This window comes from Amblyomma maculatum, chromosome 2 (genome assembly GCF_055883805.1).
Source record: "Amblyomma maculatum isolate TAMU_Amacu chromosome 2, ASM5588380v1, whole genome shotgun sequence".
In the NCBI taxonomy this organism is placed as follows: domain Eukaryota; kingdom Metazoa; phylum Arthropoda; class Arachnida; order Ixodida; family Ixodidae; genus Amblyomma; species Amblyomma maculatum.
In genome coordinates this window covers 16,672,669-16,699,135 of record NC_139345.1, presented here as the reverse complement: position 1 = coordinate 16,699,135, position 26,467 = coordinate 16,672,669, and the positions used below count along the sequence as shown (strand labels likewise).

The window sequence follows — 26,467 nt, the reverse complement described above, 5'->3', positions numbered from 1 at the left end:
CTGAGTGCTGCATTCTGCTACGCGACTGTAGCGCATGTAGCGATGAATGCTGCTACGAGTAAAGCGAGCGACTACTCTTTCACATTCTGTGAATTCATTTATTCAGTGAACTCTGCTTGGCAGCGACAAGATCACGCTCCTTGTATCTTCGCAGCTGTTCTCCATTTACTGCTGTGTGGTTGATTTTACCGGGTGTGCGACATTAATTAGCAATTAATTAGTTATTACGCAAGTGGTATTAACTAGGAATTATTAAATCGGTATTAATGAGTAATTATTTAATAATGCATTAATTTGTAATTCGTAATTACCACTTCGTAATTATAACTGGTTAATGTATTAGTCATTAATTTTATTTGGCATATGACCACATAAGGCACGCATTCGCGCATACTATCGTGGTGCTCTGTGATTGGTCAAGACCTCCATGACGTCATCCCGTCTCGACCAATCAGAGCCGCCGCAAGAACTTGACACTTTTGCTGACGACAACGATGAGGCAATTGCCTCATCGGGGCGTCATCGAGTGAGCAAAGTTTGAAACCGTGTCATTAGTGGCGGCGCTCATTGACTACCTAGCAGCCACTGACAGCTTATCTCTGTACTACGCGCTGCTCGGCACCCTTTTCTCACAAAGTTGTGAATTGTAAAGTAAGTTTATAGGAAAGAAAAAGTGCAGTATCTGTCACACTTTCTCCGTGAACACCTGAACCGTGCCGTAAAGGAATGGAAGAAAGGTGGTAGAGACACCGTAGTAGAGGGCTCCTAATTCGACCACCGGTGATCTTTAACGTGAACTGCCACCGCACAGCATATTTACGTTTCACCTCAAACGAAGCGTGGTCTCCGCGTTTCGGTTCAGTATCTGAGTTTCTTAACTACTAAGCCACCGCGGTGGGTTTCTCAACGTTCGCAGGAACAGCGAACAAGCAGGTATTGCAGTCCTCCCAGAAATAGTTGCCATCACGCCCATTTTCTTGCACCTGCCTGTCGAGGTATTCAAGATAATTAGCGCTGCACCACACCGGCTACTAACGACTGGACTCCAATGATCACGGCTGAAAACCGAAGCAAAGATTCGCAGAGAGCACAACACGAGGTCAGGTCTGGCCAACTGCAAGGCCGCCTAGGCTACAAGTGCTAAGCGGTAGTATTTCTTATATTGTCATTTGTGCTTATTATTATTATTATTATTATTATTATTATTATTATTATTATTATTATTATTATTATGCCCGGTTTCTGTCTCTCCGTGTCATTTGTAAACCGCCTGGCTGCCTACAACGACCCCCCCCCCCCCCCCTTCCGTCGGCCCGTCAAATCACTAGTACCTCGAGGAAGCGAGGGTAAGGGAACAACCTTTACTTTACTCCAACACGAACCTATATAATAAGCACGAAAAATAAATGGTCAGTTATTCTCTTCAAAAGTGCAAAAAAGAAAAAGAAAGAAGGAAGGAAGAGTAACAGGCATTTTGCGAATTACGTATTTTATAACACGGCGCATTCCACGTTATGTTTTTTTTTTTTTTTAAGAGGCAGCTGTCATTTCCTTCGCGTTTTCGACACATCATCGACGGACAGGGGAATATTTTCGCACAACAGTCAATAGCGTAAACACACACACGCACACACACACACACACACACACACACACACACACACACACACACACACACACACACACACACACTCAATGCCCAGTTAAGAGTTTTTAACCACGCTGAAAATTGCAACGCTGAAGGCGACAACAGGAGAACACACAGGCCCACAGCTTAGACCTATAGTGACGAGCCATAAAAACGTATGCGAAAGAAGAAAGAACAAAGAAAATAACAGCCAGCGCAGTGCACCTTGTTAAAGAAACAAGACGATGAAAGGCGACATGGAGACTTGATTTATGAGGAGAACCCGAACGCACAATGAAGACTGTATCACATGATAACAAATGAATCGCGACGCGACCGGCCCGTCCCGCTGCATCGCGGAGAAAAGTTCTCCGCGAATGGCAGCGTGCTGCCCCCACAGACAATGCCGGGAGCAGGCGGATCAGCGAACTCGTCTTGCGCTCAGGGCGACAACGCTAACCTTGACGCAAGACTCCTGCAGCACACATGAGTGACGTGTGCATCTGCCACCTACCAGCCCCGACCGCGCAACCGTCACATGACATTCGAAGTGACGCCCTCGCATAACATTCGACTGCTAAAACGTTTTGTTGTTCGAAGTTCGAACAACTTTGCGGAGCAGCGTCTGATTCGGGCCATATCGAGCTCCAACAAAGAATTAAAAAAAAAAAAAAGAAAGCTAAATACTCGCGTACGTCCACGCAGCTGCGTTAAGAAACGGGGAGCGAGAGAAACCCTTTCGCAGCGGACGTCAGTGTTAGCAGAGCTTCGCAAATGAGGCTGAAGCAGCTGCGGTGCTTCGTCAACCTTTCATCTCGCTGCAAGAGGCAATGATCGTGGTTCATCTGGGGCCAGTCGACAGGCCTTCTCATTCTTCTTCGAGTCGCAGCAAGTGCACAACGAAGCCGACAAAGTGGCGTGATAAGGAGAAAGACAACGCAAACGGGCTCACTACTGCTTGAATCGAGCAGCACGCCGTGCTCCATTCTAAGCGTGCTTCCCGATAGAAGCACTCGGGTTACCGAAACGTGGAGCCTCAAACTGCGCGCAGTGGACCCGGTGTCAGCGGTACCTTGCAGATGCAAGAAAGTTCTTCGCTGGAGCGACACGCAATGCGGCCAAGTAGCTTGTCAGGAACACAGAGCGGTTATACCGAGAGCAAAAGTAACAGGGCGTCAATGTAAGCAAATGGCCCCTGCCAGGCAAAGGACGTAGCCTCGTAGACAATGCCAACCGTGACGAGGGAAGGAACTGAGACTGCAAGTACTCTCACATACGCGTAGGCGTGATCGGTCCCGCGGCGACGCAAGACGGCATATTTCCTGCGTCGTTGCGCGGTTCCGCCGGAACAGTTGTCGGCCGCTTTCGCGCAACCGTCTGCTGTGGCGTCCAAGACGAAGGGCGCCACTGAAAGGTCGGCCTCCGGGGGCAACGGCAGCGCGAAGGACGATAGCCTCTCGCCCGCGCGGCGGAGACTGCAGCGGCGGCGGCGGCAGCAGGCTCGAGGCTGACTCACGGAACGCGCACCTGTGCCGCTTTCTCTGCGCTCAGCTGACGTCAAGGGCTCGCGAGCAGCAGGCGACGGCAGCAGCTCGCGCCAAGAAAGATAAACTGTGGCAAGAGCTCGACTAAGCCTGCGCCGAACACGCTCTGTCGGCGTTGCTGACATTATGCCGGCCTCGGCCGCAGGCAGCCTGTGTCCAGCGGGCGCGCAGAGACGTGGCCGAGGCTGACCAGCCACGTAAGAGTGTCCTTTGCTAAATAACTCGACCAGTGACCCAGTGATGATAACCTTTACGGACCTCCACCAGGCAATACCTTCTTCCGTCAACTGTGCATGCGCCAACTAGTGACACGAGGGCCCAGATGTACGAGACATGCATCCCTTGACGTGCACCCATCATCCGACGAGGGGTAGGCGGTGCAGCAGCAAGCAGTGTGATCGTGAGGATGTGTACGCACGCCAGAAGTCTTCCGGGGCCGCCGCGTACGGCGGGGGCACGTCCTCGTATCCGGGGTGGTAGTTCATGGCCGCCGGCACCAGGTGGCCAGGCAACGCACGCTCGCTCGCCGCTCGGGTTCACGGATCGGAGCGCGAGTCTTCGTTCTCCCGAGGAGGCGAAACGGCCGTGAATTAGCCAAATGTGTTGTCGGGAGGGGGGGGGACAAGCGGGGGGCGTGCCAGACACAACTGGCCTTGAATGCTGCACGCCGCGCGCAGTGCATAGACCTCGCAGAACGCGCGCGCGCAACGCTCCCTAGCATCGGCCCGATGAACAGCGTCAAGAATGCACAGCTGTTGGCGACGGATTTGCCGCTGTGCTGCTGCTGCGCCGAGTGTCGGCACACACACGCGCGCACACAAACGCGCACAGGGCTGCTGCTGTTCGACGTCAGTGATTGGCGCAGAATGGCTCAGGCTGTCCTTCACGTCCGCGGTGAGCAGCGAGTTAAAGGGAACAGCGGAGATGCGCGCGTCGTCGCGCGCGCACAGCGGCACACTGCAGCGACACCTGGAAGTAGGCTCGAACAGAGCTCCTAAGCACAAAATCACTGGCCTCCGCAGATCGCAGCCGGTTCGTGACGTACTCACGGACAACGAAAATGCCTACATAAAGGCGATGAGGCGACGACCTCCGGCTACACCTAGTGCTATAAGGAAATCCCCAAGGCGAAATAAATGATAATGAACTGCGAAGCTATTGTTCAAGACACCCGAGAGAGGTTCGGGAGCAACAACCACAAAAAAGGAGCATCCTGCTCTGTTAACGTACTCGCAAGTACAGTCAAACGTTCCGTCACGGTTAGAACTTTCCACTGGTCCTTTCAGTGTTGATTAAAATCGTTTGAAATGCTGGTCGGCTTATCACGTGGAGTTGGAGACCAGTTGATTCACGATCAAGGGGGCTACGGATTTACGCTGTTGCCTTCACAGTGCCCGCCAGGGAGTTGCCGAAAACGAAGTGTCCCTTTACGGAATGTGAGTGAGTGAAAAACGGTCATTTTCTGATATGGGGATTGCATTTTATGGAGTTCCTCGCAGAACATGTTTTTCTTTTTTCAGAGGCATTTCGCAACAGTGGATGAATGACATCGCAGCTGCCAACGTCATAACTGTGGCCGCCAATCAGGGAATTTCGTTCTCGCGAACCTCGGAGAACGCGCACTCTTATAATTTATCATGTTAAAGGGCCTGGGATTCATCTCTTGCGGAAAAGAGAGAGCGATCGGACGGAAACCCTTTCGGTTGCAAGTCAGGAGTTTTATCTATACATCACTGAGGGCCACTAGTTCAGTGCGACAGAGTTCAGAGGCTTAATAAAGGATAGCAGCCACACATTATTTTACAGCAACACAGTTGCAAATTAGTGTAACTAATAGCACCACCATTTAGTCCGACTATTTAACGCTAATACTACTACCACTAGTACTCAAAGCAACTAATTAACACCATTTAGCAATAACGCATAATGTAAAAATGGAAGTGTCATCGCAACAAACCTTAGGGATGGATACCTGAGTGATCCTTACTTTGGACTGCGCATTAATGACCTAGTGTCCTGTTCTTCTCTCATTCATTTTTTATTACTCAGATATCTCAGTCATAAAAATGACATTTCGTGCCTCGTCGATCGAATGAGCTCTAAAAGTATGGTTATTTTTATCCACCTCAAAACGGGTGCAGTGCCTAACATTCCGCAGTCATCACTCAGTACAAGTGTCATTCAGCGCATGAACAGCACTGAAGTGGCGCTATAGTATATGCCAAGAGCCAAAAGTGAGTGGTCATAGGGTCACTAAATCTTTTTGAATAGAGAATTTCTACGTTCTAGGTGCTGAACAGACACCAAAACCAAGTCTCCGAATACAGTACAAATAAAATACGCGTCAAGGTTGTTTCACATGATGCGATTCTCGCCGCAGCAGAGTGTGATTTCAGCCGCACAGCGGCAGAAGGGCACGCCGCGCTCCAGTCGCAGAGCGGCAGACTTCCAACGAGTTGGTCGCGCGCGGCACAGTTGCAGCGACGGTTGCGAATGAAGCAGCCGCCAATTCCGAGATGTGGCAGGAGGAAGCGTGTATTAGCGTATATTCAGTTGCGGGCGAGCTGAAGCAATGTCGAAAAGCGCGCTAAAACAATGCTGAACCGCAGCAAAACTATTGTTCGTGGTTGCGTACAAGAGGAGAAAGTGAAATATGCCATTTTTTTTTTATACAGTGCTTCATATTTCAATAAAAGGCACATAAACAATAAGCGTGTTCTACACATGTTATTGGTACATTGTGCTGCTGCCGCGTGCTGCACTGACAGAAATCGCAGGCGCCGCAACGACACTGCGATTCGACCGGAATTTTTCGTGCTCGTCGCATCATGTGAAAAAGCCTTCAGATGGCTCGGATTCGCGCTGGCGAATGCTACCCCACTCCACTTCTCCCTAGAAATATATATCTATATTATAGTTCTCGAGTAGGGCACGTTGACAGGTCTTGGACGTCACAGAGAAATATTTAGATGATTGAAATGAGAACGTGTTTCAGCCAGCTCCTCCGGCGGCGGCTTCTACTTAGTAAACAGTCTAACAACAACTCGATGGATGTAATCTTGCTGCCGAACTCTGCACACTTAACTGAACTCTTTTCTCCAATCTGAGCGTAAATAATTCTCGAAGCTCTTTCAGATTGAAATCGGAGCTTTTAGCAGCCTCGGCCGCACAAAACCATTTCGACAGAAGCGTACTTCACGGGTTGGTGCTGCACGACGCAATGTTACAATGTGGAACGCAGCAACCCCCCCCCCCCCCCCCCCCACACACACACACAAGAAAATAAAGAAGACAACTTGACCTGTGCATTTTAGATCGCAGAAGATCCTTTCAGCGCCCTCTACGTCTTCGGAGAAAAAGACCCCTGAGGGAGCCCCTCAAGGGGGATTTATAAGTGAAAAATCAGCCAGCCAAATAATGCATTGTTGGGTAACCACTTGGCTTCGAAAGATTCAACTCCATTGTATCTTGACTTTGAGAATAAAATGTTTTGCAGCGCCAGATCACACAACGGTGATGTAGTGCTCGTCATGCCACTCAAAACACTTAAACACAAGGGGGAAAAGGGGGAATCCGCGCGTCGGCAGCACAGTGAAGAACTAAAGCTTCTTCCGAGCGCTAGGCGTCAATGGGCTTCCGCATGTTTGGACACCCTTTCAGAGTCGGGCATAACGACAGCGATAGAACGCGCAGTACTAGACGAAAATGACCGCATTTTGAAGAGTCCTGCCGACAGCCGTAACACATCCGAGTCATTAGATAATACGCCTGATTTTACCGTGGTTATGAGACGTTCGATAGCGTCCATCTATTAGGGTCCTGATTAAAGAGACCGCCTTGGTAGTCGTTTCCAAAACTTAGGCGTGACTTTCGTTGTGCCGCGCAGCGTGCAGACCACGCAGAAAGGACCAAACATCTCCTTTCCAGGTCAACTTTCAAATTTCTCAGATCCTGCGCTGCAGCCATCGGTCGATGCCATCCCAATCCTATCAACAATCCTTTTGGCGATACGCAGCTACTATCAAAGCGCGGCTGCTTTTTTTTTTGTGTGTGTGTGTGTGTGTGTATGTGTGTGTTAGTTTTTTTTTTCTTTTGTTTTGTTTTTTCAGTTTATCGTAATCGGCACTCTCCGATTATTACAGCTCCGAGATGAGCCCAGCCTTCGAGCAACGTGGCCTACAACATCCGATTCTTATCCATCATATATAGTTAAATTAAAAAAGCGTGTCACAGAAAGAGCGGCACACTGCTGCGCTCACCAGTAATGCCACCGTCAAGCAATAAAAACGTAAAATGTCACCCCATTCAAATCAACCGACCTAGACATGGTTCGCACCACGATAAGAAACAATCGACAAGTTCGGACTGCTCATTTCTTCTTTGTAGAGTTAACTACCGATACATTGTCGCCTATGCAAATGACGTAGACTGACACCAAGAAAGACTGATTTGCTCGCAGTGACCTTTCGCTGTCCCGATATATCGCAGGCACTATCCATTCCAGAAGTGAGGGGCGGAGTCTGTGCGACCGCAGCCTTTTCCAAACTGACTGTTGTTACGACCAAGCATCCGCAATTGCGCGCTCTATTGTTCGCCTGTGGGCATGGATAAGTTTTGTGAATAGGTGGTGATGGTCCAATGGCTCTAAGTGAGCCTGTTTCCAGGAATCCTGTTTTGTAAGCATGTTTTGCTTTGTGGACAACCTGCAAATGCCAAATTGACCCTGTCAAGAGAACGTTTGGAAAAACACAAAGAAACGTCCCCCTGCGGGAAATAGCAGGAAGTGCTTTCTTTTGTTTACCCTTCCAGTCGAGAAGGGCTATCCTCCAGTGATGAATGCCTCCTATCCAAAGGAGACGACAGAGTGACATGTCCGCTGACGTGCAGGACAAGAAAGGAGCATGACTCATACGGCCATTAAGTGATTTCCCGGGAATGCAGGAAAGATTTGCAATTGTCGAAAAGATTTGCAATTGTCGAAAAGATTTGCAATTGTCGAAAAGGGACAATGTTGGGAGCCCTATGCGGCGCCACGTGCACTCGGGTTTCTGAGAAGTAAAACCCCTTGTCAGAACCAGCCTGTGGTTTCTTTGCTGAAGAATAGAAATGTACCTCCTCTCCTCGCCGTTCCCAAGCTTTTCCCGCCAACAAGTGATCACGCCCAACGAATGAATGCCGGACCAGTCAGTGCTTCAGACCATCAGTGCAGTGATGTGTTCGATTGGATGCCGATACCTGAGGGGCGTGCCCTGGATTTGGTTGGTCAGCATCTTCAGAGAGGGGCTGGACATAGGGGGTTTTTAAGGACGCTGCAGAGCACGAAATGTCGCTCTGGGCCCTGGGTAAACGGCTCATCCAGTCGCTTCTCGCTATGAACTCTTAACGCTTGTCATTTTGCTGATGTACCCTTCTTCTTCATGTAAATATTCTTGTAAATACGTTTTCTCAAAGTGCCAGTAAACCTGCTTGTACATATTTTACCAACTTCGAAGATTCAGTCCTTCTTCAACCCGGAGTCTCTGCACGCTACCAAGTGAAGGCCGGGTCGCCATAGCCCCAGCGTCACGACAACTGGTGGCAGCGGCGGGATAAAGCCCCAACACTGGTGCCCAGCGTTGGGATCTGAATCTACAAGCCACAACAACTGGTGACCAGCGGTGGGATCTGAATCTACAAGCCACAACATCTGGTGATTGGAGGTGGATCTGAAGCTACAAGCCACAACACCTTGTGATCGGAGGTGGCATCTCAAGCAACAAGCAGGAGCAACAATCGGCCAACAAGAGGGCAGCTCGGAACATCGATCGCATGTGTGGGTGAGTGCTTGGCTTTTCTTCTGATGTGGACCAGGTTCTAGAACAGGGTTAGATTTTAGAACTGGTAAAGAGAGTGTGGAAACGCCTTTAGGTTTGGTAGTTTGCACTGTTGTTTTGGAAGTAGCCGACACTCGGAGCGATCATGGACCTACAAAAGCTGCAGAAACCGGAACTGTTGCAATTGTGTGAGGAATTGGGAATTGATACAAGTGGTTTGGCACGAAAACCTTTGATTATAAAGGCAATCACAGATTTGGGAGCCGATGATGAGGAGCTCAGTGAAGCATGGAACCTCATCGGTCAAAAAAAGGAACAGCTCAGACAGCAGAAGGAGCGGGAAAAAGAGCAGAAAGAGCGGGAAAAAGAGGAAAAGAGGCGTGAGCGTGAACTTGAGAGGGAAAAAGAGGAAAGGGAGCGCGAACGTGAGTGGGAAAAAGAGGAAAAGAAGCGTGAAAGAGAAGCAAAAAAGCTGGACCAAGAAATTGAGCTCCGGAAATTAGAACTAGAGTTGAGCAAGAGGTCGGGCAATTGTCCCCAGCTAGCGGTACCTCTTCTCAACAAGGAGGCAGATTTCAAGATGTCAAAGTACATGCAGCCATATGTGATATCAGGGGATATCGGTCTGTATCTGGCTAACTTTGAGCGAACCTGCGAAAAACTGTCCTTCCAGCGAGACACTTGGTCTCAGAGATTATTGACGGTTCTGCCCTGCGAGGCAGCGGAGGTTGTCGCGCGGCTAAGCAAGGAGGGCGCGGACAACTACGAGAAGGTCAAAGCTTGCCTTCTGAGAAAGTATAGGCTTAGCGCCGAGGCGTTCAGACAACGTTTTCGGAAAGCTACTAAGTCCAGGGACGAGAGTTAACCTGAATTCCTGTACAATTTAAGAGTTAATTTGGGCGAGTGGCTAAAGAGCACAGATTCCTACAGTGATAGGGACGCTGTAGTCGAGCAAATTCTTTTGGAGCAGTTTTATAACTGCCTCCCAGAAAAAGAAAGAAATTGGTTACAGGACCGAGGCGAAATTAAGTCGGCAACTGAAGCTGCCGAACTTATTGAGGAGTATGCTTCGCGCCGACAATTCAGCAACCCAGCAGTGGATAGGCCCCGCAATCCCAAGTTCAGTATGAAAAACCGTCAGGAAAGGCACTTTGCTAGAGTTGGAAACGAAGAAATGAAGGTTTCTTCAGGCAAATTCCCTAGAAAGGACGGCAGTGAGAAAAGTGGGGAAGTGACCAACGTGCAGAACACAAAGAATAAGCTTGAGGCTAGGAAGCCGCTCACATGCTTTAGGTGTAATGAGCAGGGTCACATTGCCGTCAACTGCCGGAAAGAAAAGATTGCTTTCTCGTATGTCAGGGACTGCGATGAAAATATGCAGCTTTTAGAACCCTACCTGCATGACCTAGTAGTCAACGGGAAGCCTTGCAAGGTACTGCGCGATTCGGCCGCAACGATGGATGTTGTCCATCCGGCGTATGTATCGCCTTCCGACTATACAGGACAGTGTGCATGGATCCGACAGGTAGTTGAGGAACAGAGTGTGTGCTTGCCGATCGCGAACGTGGTCATCGAGGGCCCTTTCGGCGAATTAACAACCGAGGCTGCCGTTTCAGGAAAGCTTCCTAAGTGCTATCCGTATTTGTTCTCCAACAAATCGGACATGCTGCTGCGAAAGAGGGGCATCCTTTTCGGAGACAGAGTTGTGCAAGCCTTAACACGTTCAAAGGCGCGAGAACTAGCTACACTACTCATTCCAGAAAAATCCACAGCGGAGGAAACGGCAGTTAAAACAATGGTAAATGCGGAAGATAGCAGGTCAGAAAACTTTGAGAGCGAGGCATCTCAGATAAGTCAACTTGAAAGTGAGCTTGATGAGACGCGGAATGAGGACGTTCTTGAGAGTAACCTCTTGCCGCCAGTGTCTAGTAATCTCACGAGACTTTTAAGTGGAACCCGAGAGGACTTAGCTATAGAGCAAGCCAATGATCCCAATATACAGGAGATAAGGGAGCGCCACCGCGCCACTAAGACAGCAAACAATATTTCTTTCGAGATGAGAGAGGGAGTGCTGTATCGCTTATTCAAGGATAAGCGCGGAGTAGAGCGGGACCAATTAGTCGTTCCCCAAAAGTACCGCGGAGACTTACTGCGACTTTCCCATGGCAGCTCGTGGTCATGTCACCTTGGAATAAAGAAAACAAAGCAGAGGCTGTTGCAAGAATACTATTGGCCTGGATGTTTTAAGGACACGGAAAATTTTGTACGGTCATGCGACACGTGCCAGCGGGTTGGAAAGGCGCAAGATAAGTGGAAAGCTCCGATGGTGTTAGTACCAATCATTACCGAGCCGTTTCACCGGTTAGTAATAGATATAGTTGGGCCACTTCCTGTGACCGAGTCAGGGTACCGTTATATCCTCACTATGTTATGCCCAGCCACAAAGTTTCCAGAGGCTGTTCCGCTGCGCGAGGTGACGTCCGAGAGTGTAGTGGATTCGCTGCTGTCAGTGTTTGCACGAGTTGGATTCCCTTCCGAGGTACAAAGTGATCAGGGTAGCGTTTTCACGAGTGTCCTCACCACCTCATTTCTCGAGCGATGCGGCATTAAGGTAGTGCATAGCTCGATCCATCATCCGCAGAGCAACAGCGTAGAAAGATGGCACTCTGTTCTCAAACGAGTCCTGAGGGGACTGTGCTATGAAAACAAGCGCGAATGGGATACCTGCCTGCCTGCAGCGCTTTTCGCTTTGCGGTCAGTGCCGCACGAATCCACTGGATTTAGCCCAGCCGAGTTGGTGTACGGAAGGTCACTGCGCTCACCTTTGCGAATGGTGCGCGAAGCCTGGGAGGGGCGCGGAGAAGACCCAACAGTAGTAGAATTCATTCTGAACCTCTTGAATCGCTTACATAACACTAAGGAACTCGTTGAGGCCAGCATGAAGTCAGCCCAGGCTCGTTCCAAGGTGTACTATGATAAGTCAGCCCGTCAAAGGACGTTTTGTATCGGGGACCAGGTGATGTTGCTGAGAAGTTCAAGGCAGAATAAGCTCGAAGTACAGTGGGAAGGACCGGCTGAAGTCGTTGCAAAGCTTTCTAACACTAACTACGCAGTGAAAATTCCCGGTAGGCGTAAAGAAGTGCGCATTTATCATTGCAATCTTATGAAGCCTTATGTGCAGAGGGAAGCCGTGGTAAATCTAACGTTAAACCTTCCCGAGGAGATGGGGGACAACTTGATTTGCCTCAGCGGAAAAGGAAGCAACGCTCAGGAGCTTCTCAAAAAGACGGAGCAGAGAGGAGAACTAAAGAAATCCCAGCTGTCCGATCTGGGCGAGATAATAACAGAGTTTGAGGCCTGCTTCGTGGACAGGCCAGGCAGAACTGATTTGACTGAGCACGATATTGAGCTGACTTCAGACGTGCCAGTGCGATCAAGGTGCTACCGATTTTCTCCAAGGCAAAGAGAAATTCTGGATAGGGAAGTAACTCGCATGCTGGAATTGGGAGTAATAAAACCCTCGGAAAGCGATTATGCTTCGCCTATGATCTTAGTAGAAGCTCCAGGTAAAGACCCTAGGCCTGTGGTAGACTACCGAAAGCTAAATTCTCTCACCAGGGATCAAGTGTATCCTATTCCGAATATTGAGGAGAGAGTAGAACAGGTCAGTAGAGCGGCATATGTGACTACGCTGGACCTTACTCGAGGATACTGGCAAGTACCGCTCACTGAACGCGCCAGCAGATACGCGGCTTTCGTCACTCCGACGGGCAGCTACCAGCCAACAATGATGAGTTTCGGGCTCAAAAATGCTCCATTTTGTTTTTCCCGACTCATGGATAGGGTTTTAAAGGGGTGTGAAACATTCGCGGTGCCTTATTTAGACGACATTGCGGTTTTTTCCGACTCATGGGCGGACCATATGGTACATCTAAGAGCTGTACTGAGCCTTTTGCGTCAAGCTGGACTAACCGTAAAGGCCGAGAAATGTTGCCTGGCAAGGGCGACCGTGGACTACTTGGGTCACAATGTAGGTCAAGGTTTCAGGAAACCCAGCGAGATTAAGATTTCTGCGGTAGCAGACTACCCGCGGCCGAGCACGAAGACGGAAATTCGAGCATTCCTGGGTCTGACTGGATACTACAATCACTACATCCCTAACTATTCAGCTTTGGCTAGCCCTCTGACCGACGCTCTCCGCAAGACAGAACCGACAAATGTAGTCTGGGACGAACAAAAGGAAGCCTCCTTCGTAAACCTGAAGGCTGTGCTGATTAGCCGTCCGGTATTGCGAGCTCCAGACTATGGCCGAGAATTCACGGTCCAGTGTGATGCCAGTGATCGAGGGTTAGGTGCTGTTCTCTGCCAGAGAGATGACGACGGTAATGAGCACCCCGTGCTCTACTTGAGCAGAAAACTGAGTTCTAGAGAGAGGGCTTATTGCGCGTCAGAGAAAGAGTGCGCTTGCATTGTATGGGCCATTCAAAAATTGCAGTGCTATCTTGGAGGGGCCAAATTCACCGTAGAGACGGACCATTGTCCCCTGGCTTGGCTGCAAACTGCGACATCGAAGAACAGTCGCCTTCTTAGGTGGAGCTTGATTTTACAGCAGTACAATTTTGAAATAAGATACAAAAAGGGGAAGTTAAATGGGAATGCGGACGCGCTTAGCCGCTCTTTCTAAGCGGTCCGAGATGTTCCTCACCATGTATCGAAATTGATAATCAAGTTTTTTTTTTTTTCCGTGCGCTTGTATATGTGTGACTATGTAAAGCAGCACGTTTGGTTTTCTAGGAATACGTGGGTCCTGAACGTCTTGAGAGTGGGCTTTTCTCGAACAACAATGGCAGTTTTCTTTTGACCTGGTCTCTTCAGACGGGAGCCAAGTGCTTGTTTAGACATGTGGTTGAGTTTCAGACAGCTCGAGCAATTTGGCCTACAACAATCAAGACAACGCGACAAGCAACAGCGAGCTTCAAGCGTTCACGTGCAGGCCATTAAGTCGTCTCTTCATGCAGCAGCTGGGACTGCTGCCCTCCGAGACTCTTCTGGCGGGGGAGGAGGCTGTTACGACCAAGCATCCGCAATTGCGCGCTCTATTGTTCGCCTGTGGGCATGGATAAGTTTTGTGAATAGGTGGTGATGGTCCAATGGCTCTAAGTGAGCCTGTTTCCAGGAATCCTGTTTTGTAAGCATGTTTTGCTTTGTGGACAACCTGCAAATGCCAAATTGACCCTGTCAAGAGAACGTTTGGAAAAACACAAAGAAACGTCCCCCTGCGGGAAATAGCAGGAAGTGCTTTCTTTTGTTTACCCTTCCAGTCGAGAAGGGCTATCCTCCAGTGATGAATGCCTCCTATCCAAAGGAGACGACAGAGTGACATGTCCGCTGACGTGCAGGACAAGAAAGGAGCATGACTCATACGGCCATTAAGTGATTTCCCGGGAATGCAGGAAAGATTTGCAATTGTCGAAAAGATTTGCAATTGTCGAAAAGATTTGCAATTGTCGAAAAGGGACAATGTTGGGAGCCCTATGCGGCGCCACGTGCACTCGGGTTTCTGAGAAGTAAAACCCCTTGTCAGAACCAGCCTGTGGTTTCTTTGCTGAAGAATAGAAATGTACCTCCTCTCCTCGCCGTTCCCAAGCTTTTCCCGCCAACAAGTGATCACGCCCAACGAATGAATGCCGGACCAGTCAGTGCTTCAGACCATCAGTGCAGTGATGTGTTCGATTGGATGCCGATACCTGAGGGGCGTGCCCTGGATTTGGTTGGTCAGCATCTTCAGAGAGGGGCTGGACATAGGGGGTTTTTAAGGACGCTGCAGAGCACGAAATGTCGCTCTGGGCCCTGGGTAAACGGCTCATCCAGTCGCTTCTCGCTATGAACTCTTAACGCTTGTCATTTTGCTGATGTACCCTTCTTCTTCATGTAAATATTCTTGTAAATACGTTTTCTCAAAGTGCCAGTAAACCTGCTTGTACATATTTTACCAACTTCGAAGATTCAGTCCTTCTTCAACCCGGAGTCTCTGCACGCTACCAAGTGAAGGCCGGGTCGCCATAGCCCCAGCGTCACGACACTGTGTGCTTCCATCAGTTGGAGCGGTTTTACCGGCGACCGCCGAGAGAGCGAAGATCATTGCGCCTGACATTTCATCCGCGAACATTTGCATTTCGCGCAAGTGAGAGCTGTACAGAAAGCAAGCTGCCCGAGTGACGTCGCCGAGCGAGCGGGGGCGGCGGTCATGTAACCTGACACGACCTTGCTGTAGTGCAAACAGGATATGTAGGGCGCGGCGGAAGACCGGCCGCCACTCCTGGTAACATTACAGCGCGCTCTTACGTGCACACCTGCCAACATGACGAGACTAAACATCGAGATTTTTTTTTTATTCGCGCCAATGGGCGAAAGGAAAAGAGCGGCGGGGGGGGGGGGGGGGGGGGGCAAACTTTCAGGCAGTGCATAATGAGTACTTTTGCACGGAGCAATTAGTCGGAGTAGTTTTGCTCCAAGCATGATCCAGACTGATGGCCCTTTATTAGCAGCAGATGTCGGAAGGTTGTTTTGAAATGAGCGGAATTCAATTTAAGTGGCACTTTCTCATCATCTATGCCACCGTGACACGCTGACGTCGCATCCATACACTATGCAAAATGTTCCCCTTTTCTCCATGTCACGAAGCATGAAAATTACACTGTATAAGACTGCTAAACCTTTAGAAAATACATATTGAGCTTTGATATTCAAGCACATGAGAATTCTAACTTTTCGCTGTGCGCCACACACAAATATGCTGTGGCTATTTCTCCAAGCTCGAACGAACCGTGAAGTCCACAACCCGCGAAAGCTTCTTACAACGATTCTACAGAGTGGAGGACAGCACGGTAGAGGGGCTGTTGACCGGACTCGAGCCAGACCACCCGCGAATACAACCGACCTTTGCCACACTGTATTTGCATAAAATATACAACAGCCCAAGGAGTTTTCTTCGAAGCCCTGTAACGGGGCTTGTTGAGCCTCTCCGGTGTCCTCAAAGTCGTAGGTGACGAAATAAGATCGTCCTCACCCCTTCTCACGCTTAGCAGTTACTGCAGCAGTGCTTCCAGAGGCATATTACGGGGCTGCTTATTTTTTAACAAAGACATCCACACAACGCCTGGATCGCTCGGCAACTAAGCAAAGGCCAGGCAACTGCGCTAGGTTACTAAATCGTACCGCGCGGCAAGATATCGTGGAGTCGATCTGAATGCCGCTGTCGACACACACACCCCACGGCCGCAGCCTTGGAACGTCGCTCTCCACCGATATGCGCCGTGTAGAGGACGCCGGTCGAAGCGAAACGGCAGACAGCGCGGCGGTTTCGCGACAGTCGCGTGCTCGCGGCCGCAGCCCCCAAATGAGCGGGGCACGCCACGCACTGTGCCACTGCTGTACAGTTACGGGGCGAATCAGCAACGCGGGTCGATATCCTCGGCGGCGGTCGCGGTGGGTGTCGCGCCAACGGCCGCCGACACCGGCTGCGATGCGTCGCTTGCACGCGCCGCCGCGGACCTTCCCGCCACGCAACGTCGGCGCGCTCTTATTACGCCGCGCCTCTCCCTCGATGCGTCGGCGGCAGTCCCACGCGAAGGCGCGGAACGAGGCAACGCAGAGTGCACGTACGAAGGCGTGCCGAGTCAATGAACCAAACGTTTTTAACCGACAACGCTGCGTGCGAGTCTGAACAAACCGTGACGGAATTCAGTCAAAACAGTGCAAAGGATTTGCCACGCGGTGGGGCTCCTACAGAATGTGCGCATGTCCAGACTTTCTCACTGTGTGGGTGCTCTGTCTCAGCTTCAGATGTGGAACGGAGGCGATGCATTACCAGCCACACAGCCTGGTCCAGAAGCAAACCACTTGGCCTAAGAACTTTTGAAAACGGCTGTACACCCACCGGCAAATGTTTACCAAGCGGGACTTTAACGAAGCAAAACAAACAAAAGAGAGAGAGAGAAATAGAGAAAAGAATTTTTTTTTTTTATTTTGCATAATGACTGCTGGAGATGCTAAGCGGTGTCATGTGAAAGCTGCCAACTTTTCTACCGAACAGCGGAGACCCCTCCGATTCCCGGAGAAAGTTGAGGGCGCGAGGTTCGACTGACCAAGAAGGCGCAGAATACTTTTTTTTTTTTATGTGTCCCCGGCGGTCTGCAGCAACGTGCCACTAACGATGAGGCTCATTAGAGAGCGAAGGCCGCGGAGTGGCCAGTCTGACTGGCACCCTAACCCGCCGTCTGCACCAAAGCGCCTGTCGAGGGCCGGGTGCGTTGCATTTCCCTTGAAGGGGCAATTCCGCTTCTGGTCGGTAGTACCACTTGCCACCGAAACGGAAGAATGCAGCACTTGCTTCGCGGGTCGAGAACAGCGGACACTGAATAGTCTGTCCAGTTTGAAAGCTAAGCGGGCCTGGTCCCGAGAGGGCACTTTTGATAAGGGGCGCGAGTACTACAGATTGCTTGCTCTGTAGCAAGGATCGGAAGGTTTCAAGTAGCAGAGAGAAAGTATCCATCCTGATGCTGCCAGTGCTCCGGATGCAGCGCGCCTGTTTTGGATGTCTGTTTCAATCAGAACGCGTTAATACAGGCGAAAACTTCCAAGCTTCTGCCACGTGCATGTGACAAGAGCTGACTGCTACGGCTGACATGTGGCAAAACGGTTTGAACAGGAGAGGTCAGCCTTTAAAGTGCTGCTATGTAAGCGGAGTCGAAATTACGTTCTTACATTTCATCTGCATCAACCAAATTGATGGCACAAATGTTTTGGTTTCCATCTACTCACCGCCACTGTGGAAGTTTCTTCTGTCCTCGATTTTTTTTTTTTTTAAGGCGTTAGCCTCCCAAACAAACCCCGACTTATTTATAGAAAGGAACTGTTCTACCCCAAGTTTGGCGCAAGACGGCCTTCAGTAGCCTATGCGCCATAAAACCGAACACAGCCCATATTTTCACCGGTGTAAATAATATTCTCAGCGTCCTAAGGTCAAAAACCGAGTTATCCCACGTCAATCGACGACGCCTTCGAATGAATTAAAAGTTGCGCAACCAACCTTCGAATCTCCTTCTTCGCTCAGATGGAGCCACAACTCCCGGAACATTCACGTCGCTACAACGCCATTTACAGTTTGCATCGTAAGGGAATTCAAAACGCCTTTTACGTTTTAAAATAATTGCGGTCAGGGCTGAAAACAAACTGAAATTTTACTGCACACGACTACGCGCACCAGAGACCTTAATCATTCAGTGCCACTTCTCTGCAACGTTTTCTTTTTTTGTTAGTTTTTTTGAGCGGCTTTGGGATCCCGAAATGACTCAAGATACGAAGGACGCCGCAACGCGTCTGCAGGCTACATGGCGGGGCGCAAAATAATTTCGACTAGTTGTGGTGATTTAACGTGCACTCACATCGCACAGTGCCTTGCGTTTCGCTCGCACTGAAACGCGGTCGGGATCGATCCTGCATGGGTACCCCGGCTCAGTACTCGAGCGCCCCAACAACATTTTCCTTCGCGTTCCTTTATTACGGACGGCTCGCTTTATGGAAAATTTTGCTCTGCAAAGAAAGTGTCCGTAATAACGAGGCGCGACAGTTATACCTGCAGCAAGGCGTATGCAAATACGGCGGCGCAGCTGTGTCTCCTGCTTGTTTTATGTCTCTCGTCAGACAGCGTTGCAAATGTCACAGAATGACGGAAGATAACCGGTTAGCCCAGCGAGTTAGTTTACTTAGCAAAACCCGTCGCGGCCCTGAAAGTGTCGAGTTAAGTATTTACTCAGTTAAGTACACTTAACTAGAACTGTACTTTTGAGCTTCCGCCGGTCCTTCGCTTCCTTCCTTGAGTCATTCGTGTTTGTTTTTTGTTTTTGTCTGAAAAGAAAAAAATCGACTACTGTCATTTCGGATACAACCTGTAACAACCGACATATCTGCTGACATGTGCCAAAAAGCGACAGGTGCCGCTACAGCACACACCAAGGCGGCTTGGATTACACGCGACGCGTGATGACACAACTGGTACACCCCTTGCCATGCCCCCCATTGGCACCAGTTCAGGATAGCGCGTATAAATAATGCCCGCGCATCACTGATGCAATCGGCTTGTGGATGCACCAACGAGTATCGTAACGAACAAGCACCATATGTGGCTTTATCGGCCTACCTTTTCAAACATGTTGCCGCACTTCACATGCAGACGAATTGACAAAAAGTAAAGAAACCACACGATGAATACCACAAATCAGATGCCGTAAAGAGTTCATCGTCAATGACATTTACTTCCTTCGGATTCTTCTACTCCCGACCCGCATATAGGAAACCGATTACGCAAGAAACAGATCATTTCGCCGGCAACAGCAAACCGGCGTTTGTGATGGCCAGCACGTTCCTCCGAACAAAACGAGATGAAAGGCCTCGTGTCCGCGGTGCAGAAAACCCGCGACCAACGCAGCCTTTTTTCATCGTGGGCAGCGCAGCCAGCACTCCCCGAAGAAGCGGCCGCTCATAGTCGCGTTTCTTCGGGAAATCGGCCAGTATACCTCATTCGCAGCACGGAGCCCGATTCCCTGGTTCCTTCGCTCTCCAGGAGCTACCCTTTTGCTCCGGATCCAGCAGCTTGGGTGGAGCTGATGAAGAAATGCAGTAAACTTAGAACAGCGCAGCAGATCCAAAGCCCGCGTACCTCCCTTCGATCTTTGCGGGCTGTGTAACTAATAAAGTTGATTCCATCCATCGATACCCTCCCAATGTCCTTTCCCTCGCTCTCTGTTGTCCTACGGCAGATTTTCCACGTCATCGCTCTGTTGTTTTTTGTCTGCCCCGAGCTGGACTGAGACGGCAAGCATGCCGCCAGTGGCTGTCTCAAATGGGACAGACTTAAAACGGCAGAAACGGAAATGGAGGGGTGCTCTGGCAAGTGGGAGAAAGATGGAAAGGGGGCGAGACAGCAAAATGTCAAAGCAGGCGCGCATAAAAAGAGAAGGAGTAACGAAATTCAGAAAGGAAATAAGGGAAGTTAAATCAGACGCTGGCTCGGGGCCAGGGCTCGCGCGCGCGGCACGAGAGAAACGGCACCGGAGCAGCCTGCGCGCCGCGGAAAGAGACAGCGCGTCTCTGCCAGGGCCAACGACGCAACGACGCCACGTCTTGTGGTCCTCGTCCTCCCAGCGGCCGAGACGCACGGGCTCCAGGTCTAACCACGGGAACAAAAAGGGGGGTGGGCGGGGGCGACAGCGGTCTCCGCCAGGTGGCGTCCAGAATGAACTCAGCAGTACGCTCGACAGGGAAAGGAACACAGCAGGAGTGCGGAAAAAGAACGCCCTCCTCTCCCAACCTTCGCTCCCGCGACAGAACGTGCTACGGCCTCGCTCTCCCCGACGAGCCACGGTGTCCGCCGCGGGGTCAGGAGGCAGCGGGAGCACCAGGAAACGCCACCGACGCCCGCCTTTCGTAATTTCTCTCGGGCCGCCGCGTTTTTTCCACGCGCGGGCGGCGCAAATGGGGTCTCGAGGTCAAGGTCGGCGGGGTGGAGCCGGGCAGGACCCTAGTCTCCCTTTCTCCTCCCTCGGCGAACGCGGTCGGCTCGGATTCCCGTTTCGCGAGAACGGAGGCCGACCGCGGCACGGCACCGACCCGGTCGCCCGGAAGTGAACGATCTCTCAGCTGGCACGAGAGCATGTGTGCGCGAAGGGCGCACTTCAAGAGGTCATGTGCCGCTGCGGCGGGGAGCCCTGTGGGAGGAGGAGGAAGCGCAGGGCTGAGCAGCCAGGAAATTGGTGGTTTCCGGACCATCGGAACTTTCCCGCACTGATTGGACAAGGGTAGGCAATCCAAATGCTAAACGCTTTTCTGTTCTACAAGCACAGCCCTTTGCCCAATATGGGGTGTCATTCGACCTCTTTCTAAAAACGCATCGAGTCGTCATCTAACTAATCTAGTGCGTCGCGTGAATGGACGGAACGTCACTGAACGAACAAGGCGCAAAGCCGGAGCAACGTCCATGCCCACCGACTCCATGAAAAGTACCTCCCTCCCCGCACGTCTTCCCATGCAAATGTGACGAGGAAACGGGTCACTACTGCGGGAAGCCAGCGAACAAAGCAGCCCTGCTTAAAGGAGGCACCCCGCTTCAGTCGCCAAAAGGGTATCAAAGTCACTGTGCAGCGCTTTAACATCGGGAGTGTTCTCCATGCGCCTCCTGGGGATGTAACTCTGGGTAGCATTAGCAGCCACGTCGCTGCGCAATGTCATGCAATCGGAAGAGCCACGCAGATCGACTGGCTAAAGCGATTCGTCCAGGACAAGATTACAGCGAGCGCTGGTCGGTCACCGATGTACGCCGGCTGGAGTGACAAGAGACTTGCGAGACAGCCGGCGTGTGTACGTAACGCTGCCGGGGGCGGCGGAGACGACGGCCGACAGCTCGCGGCATTTTGAATCAAAGCCAAGGCCATCGCTTGCATGTCGAAACCCTGAGGCACGCGCCGCTGGTCCCAAAAATAGCACCGCGTCTTCGGCCCCGACGAGAGCGAGGGAGAAAGAGGACTCAACCCTCGCGCGCACACACACAGGGAGCGCGCCAAACTCGCTCGACCCGTGACAGGGACGCCGCCAAAATACCTGCGCCACGTAGCCAACCAACGCCGCCGCTGAAGCAGCCAAGGCGGACGAAGCGGGCGGCGATAAATAAACGAGACGCCCCGAGATTACAATAATAGCGCTCCCCGAAGGGCAAAGCCCTGCCAAGAGAAAGAGCGGCCCTCGCACAACGTCGCCGTAACACGGACAACCTCTCGAACAACAGCGACCGCGCGGCAGTGAACGAACCAGTGAAAGAAAAAAGAAATTAGGAGGGTTCAACGCTGCTAAACAGAATATGGAGCGAAAGCATTAGCTGCGGGTGACCGAGCATTCTGCTAGGACACGGCACGCAGCTATGACCGGTTAGTCCTGGTGTAGTATTGCGTAGAGCTCCGAAAGAAAAAATATCCTGCAAAGGCCAGTACTACGCTGACGAGTACCACGGAGCCACCTCTGCATCTCCATGAGAGTCCCCCCCCCCCCCCCCCCCCTCCTCCCTTCCCCCCCTCAAGAGCGCGTACGCAACGTCGGCCGCTTCGGATGCAGCGCGTGCCCCAAATCAAACAGTGCTTTCGCCAAACCATTTCCTGCTCCGGTGACACTGGCGCGCGCTTTTTCCACTTAGGTACGGGGTGGAGTTCCGCCTACGCCGCCGGCACACCTGCACAGCCACTAACCAAAACAGCGGATCAACCTGCTGCGCCCTCTTTTTGTTCCACGCAGAGACGAAGCACGCAGGTTTAGTTGCGTGCGTTGCTGCGGTTCCTCTCCCCACCCCCGCCATCCTCCTTACCCCCGGGAGCAGTACTGTGTCTGGCAGGGAGTGCACGATAGCCCGGCTGTTATTCGCTCGGGGCTCGAGTGCGCCTGTACACTGGGCGCGGGTTCCTCGAAAGCGGTGAGCAGCAAAATACGAGCATTAAGGGAGGACAACGGCCGACGCCACGGCTGAGCCCGGAATGCGCGCCCAGTCGTTGATCGGTTCGGCCGCTGTCCCCTGGACGAGGCGAAACGTCGCCCTGGCAACGCGGTGCCGCCGACGACCACACACGCCGGCCCCCGGAACCACAACGCCTCTGTGGGGCTGGGCCCGTCCAATCCCGCATTTCCGGATATATATTCCTGGTGTAACGCGCTGTCGTTGCAGAATTTTTTAGCTATCTCCTGAAATGAATAAACTAAATGTGCCTCAATCATTCGGTGACTGATATACTCTTAAACAAGTACGATGACCAGCCACAGACGAGCAGCAGAAACAAATGCAGAATTGACCTTTTTTATATTTTTCTGTTGCCCGGATACCGGGCCATGGCTGCACAGCCGCGTGAAAACCCGCGACAGGGAATACTGCGCAGCACAAATGAAATCGCGACCAGGGCTGCAGCGAATAAGCGCCCTTCACCGCTGATGAACTTGGCCGTGAAGTTGTTCCACGCGCATATAAACGCGAGCCGCCCTCAAAAGCCACCGTAATGCCAGACTATAAGAAAGGAGGCGACGGTCAAGGTGCCCCAAAGAGCGGCAATCTGTCGCTATGCGCGTGAGCAGCCAGGAACTGCGTCGTCGAGAGCACCGTTCCTAATCAGCACTGGGCCTCGAGGGCAAGGGAGGAAGCTCTCCCGGGGCGCCTTCCTGAACAGGCCAGCGAGCAGCAGCACTGCAGTGTGCCGCCCCATCTCGCAGCAGCTGAGCACGCTATCGCCACCAAGGGCCAACGATAAGCGTCGCGGCCGACCACAACACGCGCCACGGCGACGAAGTTTGTCTCCGCGTTCACAGCACGGACACCTCAGATGCCGGTCACTGTGATGCAGCGGAGGCACACTGGAAATACACCTCAGATGCCGGTCGCCGACTGTGATGCAGCGGAGGCACACTGGAAATACACAAGGCGTGCACTGCCCTCCACCGTCAGATCAATGTGGACAATCTGGACGCGTGTGCTAGCCAGGCCGACACATAGACCCAATGCTACGTCTTGTATACAAAGGCTTGTCACCGGTCAGGAACGGTGAGAGGCGGTATACCTGAGCTGGTGGACTCATTGTTGATATCCAGGTCCCAGAAGTCGAGGTCCACGTCGGCGATGTCCGATCCGCCCAGCGAAGGCACCGGGCTCACGGGCCGGCCTTTGGCCGGACTGCTCGAGCTCACCTCGGGCGAGCTGTCTTCGGGGGGTAGAGTCCGCTTTCGGGGAACCGCAGCCGAAGCCCCCCTGGGGGCCGCACCCCCTGAAGGGGGCGGGCCCCCCTTCTTGCGGCGGGGGCTCGCCAGCTTGGGCTCGGGCCGTGCCACCCACGCCACGGCGATGCCTCCCGTCCGACGATGGCAACACAACCACCACCACCGCCGGCGGCGAGATCGGTCAGCCGGCGGTGTCCTCCATGGCGCATAACTCCGGCACACGCAACAACAACCGCACGACGGGCGCCGCTTCCGCACCGACCGACAGGGAGCGAGGACCGGCGGCGCCTGGACGTTGCCACCACCAGCGGCGGACGAGTTGGTCCCAAACAGAGCCGGCGTTCAAGGTCGGCCGCCGTGCGGGGCGCTTCGCTCGCTGCGCCGGCCGACGGAGAGGGACGGTGGGGGGGAGGTCGCTGCCGCACTCACAGCCGGCGCAGGATCAATGGCGCGCCCCTCAAATCGCTCCCCCGCGTGGCACGGAGTAACCGCACTTGCACTCGCTTCGGGGCTTGGAAGGCTACGTGTTGCACCCCGTGCTGAATTCCAGTTATGACAGCGAGACCCACCGCGTTTCGTAGAAACTGCTGAAAAGGCGTTCACAGTACATTCGAAAGCCGTGCTATATCTGATAGGTAACGCTTTTTGGGATCCTAAGCTATACCTACATTGGACGATTTTTTGCATTCTGCGGATGATGCTCCACTATTCCCTGTAAGGCAAGGAGACATGAGAGAGGCACTACCTACTTCCTAGTGGCGGCATACCGGTACTTCCGCGTCTAAACGTTTTTTCACTCACTCTCGATGCACACAGTTCGCCCTGGTGAGAGCACACAGCAGTGCTCGTTCAGTCATTCCAGCGCACTTAATGGCGGCCGATGCGGAGCCACCTGCTACCAGCGTGCCGCATGGCCGTCACCCAGCGCGATGGGTCGTCGTGCCTGTGGCACTACTAATGCGCTCGGCCATGTCGATTTCGTCACCGGAGCAGCAGCTCGCTGGCCCGATTATCAAGCGCTTGAGCGAAGGACGAGGGCCGTCGTGTTTTTCTTCCTCTCTTATATTTATCCTCCGAGGGGCCCCGACGCACTTGCCAGTGCCTCTTGGTAGCAGGAAATGTGGGGCCGTCGCTGAGAAAGAAGACGGCGACGCTGCCGGCTCGGCGGCGAGGGATGCCGCTTTCGCCGCAGGGGTCCTTCACCGCCGAGATGGCGGCGAGGAAGGAGGGGGGCGCCGGAAAGCGTGGCCCACCCCTTTGGCCTGCAGCGAGAGGCAAGCAGGCAGCCGGTCAACGAACGGTTCACCTTGAACGCGGACTTTCACACTGGCCGAGCCGGTTTGGCCCGAGCGAGCACTTTCGCCGAGCGCCGGGCGCAGCCTTCCGTGGCGCAGCCGCCACCCTCGCCCCCATGGCTTCCTCCCCGCCAGCAGCGTTTCCGACGCTGGCAACGCCACGAGGTAAACCTGTGCTGTGCCCCCCCCCCCCCCTCCCTTTTCCCCGTTCTCCATCCGACATGACCAAGAAAACTTGGCGCGCCGCCGGAGCCCAGATCGCGAGCGCGCGCGCAACGAGGCCGCCATGTTTATTCTCAAAACGCGAGCGTCGGCATTCCCACTTCCGCCGCAACTCTGCGTAGCGCACACCGACGACTGGCAGAGAGGGGAGAGACGCGTGCACTGCTGCAACGCGCGCGTACACGCATCCGGCTGCCGCCGAGACGTGCTTTCCAGCCGCAGGCAATGTGCTTCTTTCACGGTCGCTCTCCCGGCGCAAAGGATGCACCGGCGAAGGTGTCCATGCTGCTACTCGGCCGCACTAAAACGAGGACTCAGACGGAGAGAGACTTCGTCTGGGGAGGGAAAAAACGAAGACAAAGAGCTGTGAACGTCTTCAGCTTATATCGCACCAGAGCTGCATGCTTTATGAGAACACAGCCTGCAAACGAGGGTCGGATATGGTGCCAGGCCCAGAGATGCCAAAGGCCACCACGACAAAAGCTGCCTGACGCCTTTGGCCTACTGCGTGACAAAAGCAATGCTTACGTAAGAATGCTTACCTGCGCAACAAGCGTTTCCGAATTTATATCGCAGTGGCGAGCTTTTTCTTTTTTTCTAGGCGTTGTTCAAACCTCCACCGCGCCAAGACACCAAGAGAGAGAGAGAGAGAGAGAAAGGGGCGGGGGGGGGGGGGGAGCACTAAAAGGCAATAATAATACAGGCGTGCACCAAATAAAGCAGATCGGTGGCAGTTAGGTGCCCAGATTATCATTTTTTTTTTTCGATTTGTTTCACAAACGTGGCTAGCAAAGGCACTAACACGCAGGCCTGTATTGCAAGTAGCCCTGCTATCTTCGACGACGAACACTTTGCTTACTCGACGACTGATTTCGCCTCACGTAAAGATTTTCGGCCGACTTACGACGACTGCAGTTCGTTTTATTTTATTTTTTTTAATAACGTTGTAGACTGTCTCGGTACTTTACGCGTCGTATTCAATTACAGTATATGAGCTACTCGTGATTACACTTTAATTATTACAATTTAACTTTATTTTAATATTTTTTATGTACTGTTCTTTTGTTTTTTCCTGAATCAGTGCCTGTATTCGCTGCCGCTGCCCTCAGACTGGGTTTAAGGCCCGTCAAGTTGCCGTGCGCAACTTTTTCCTTAAATCCCCCA

General features: G+C 52.2%; 1 protein-coding gene and 1 pseudogene across 3 annotated transcripts in view; one reads left to right on the top strand and one right to left on the bottom strand.

Annotated features, from left to right (window-relative positions):
- Nucleotides 1-26,467, bottom strand: part of LOC146198047 (ecdysone receptor-like) — a 159,884-nt gene that overhangs the window by 25,143 nt on the left and 108,274 nt on the right. The gene's annotated exons all lie outside the window — the stretch shown is intronic.
- LOC146198049 (uncharacterized) lies at nt 23,396-24,455 on the top strand (annotated as a pseudogene).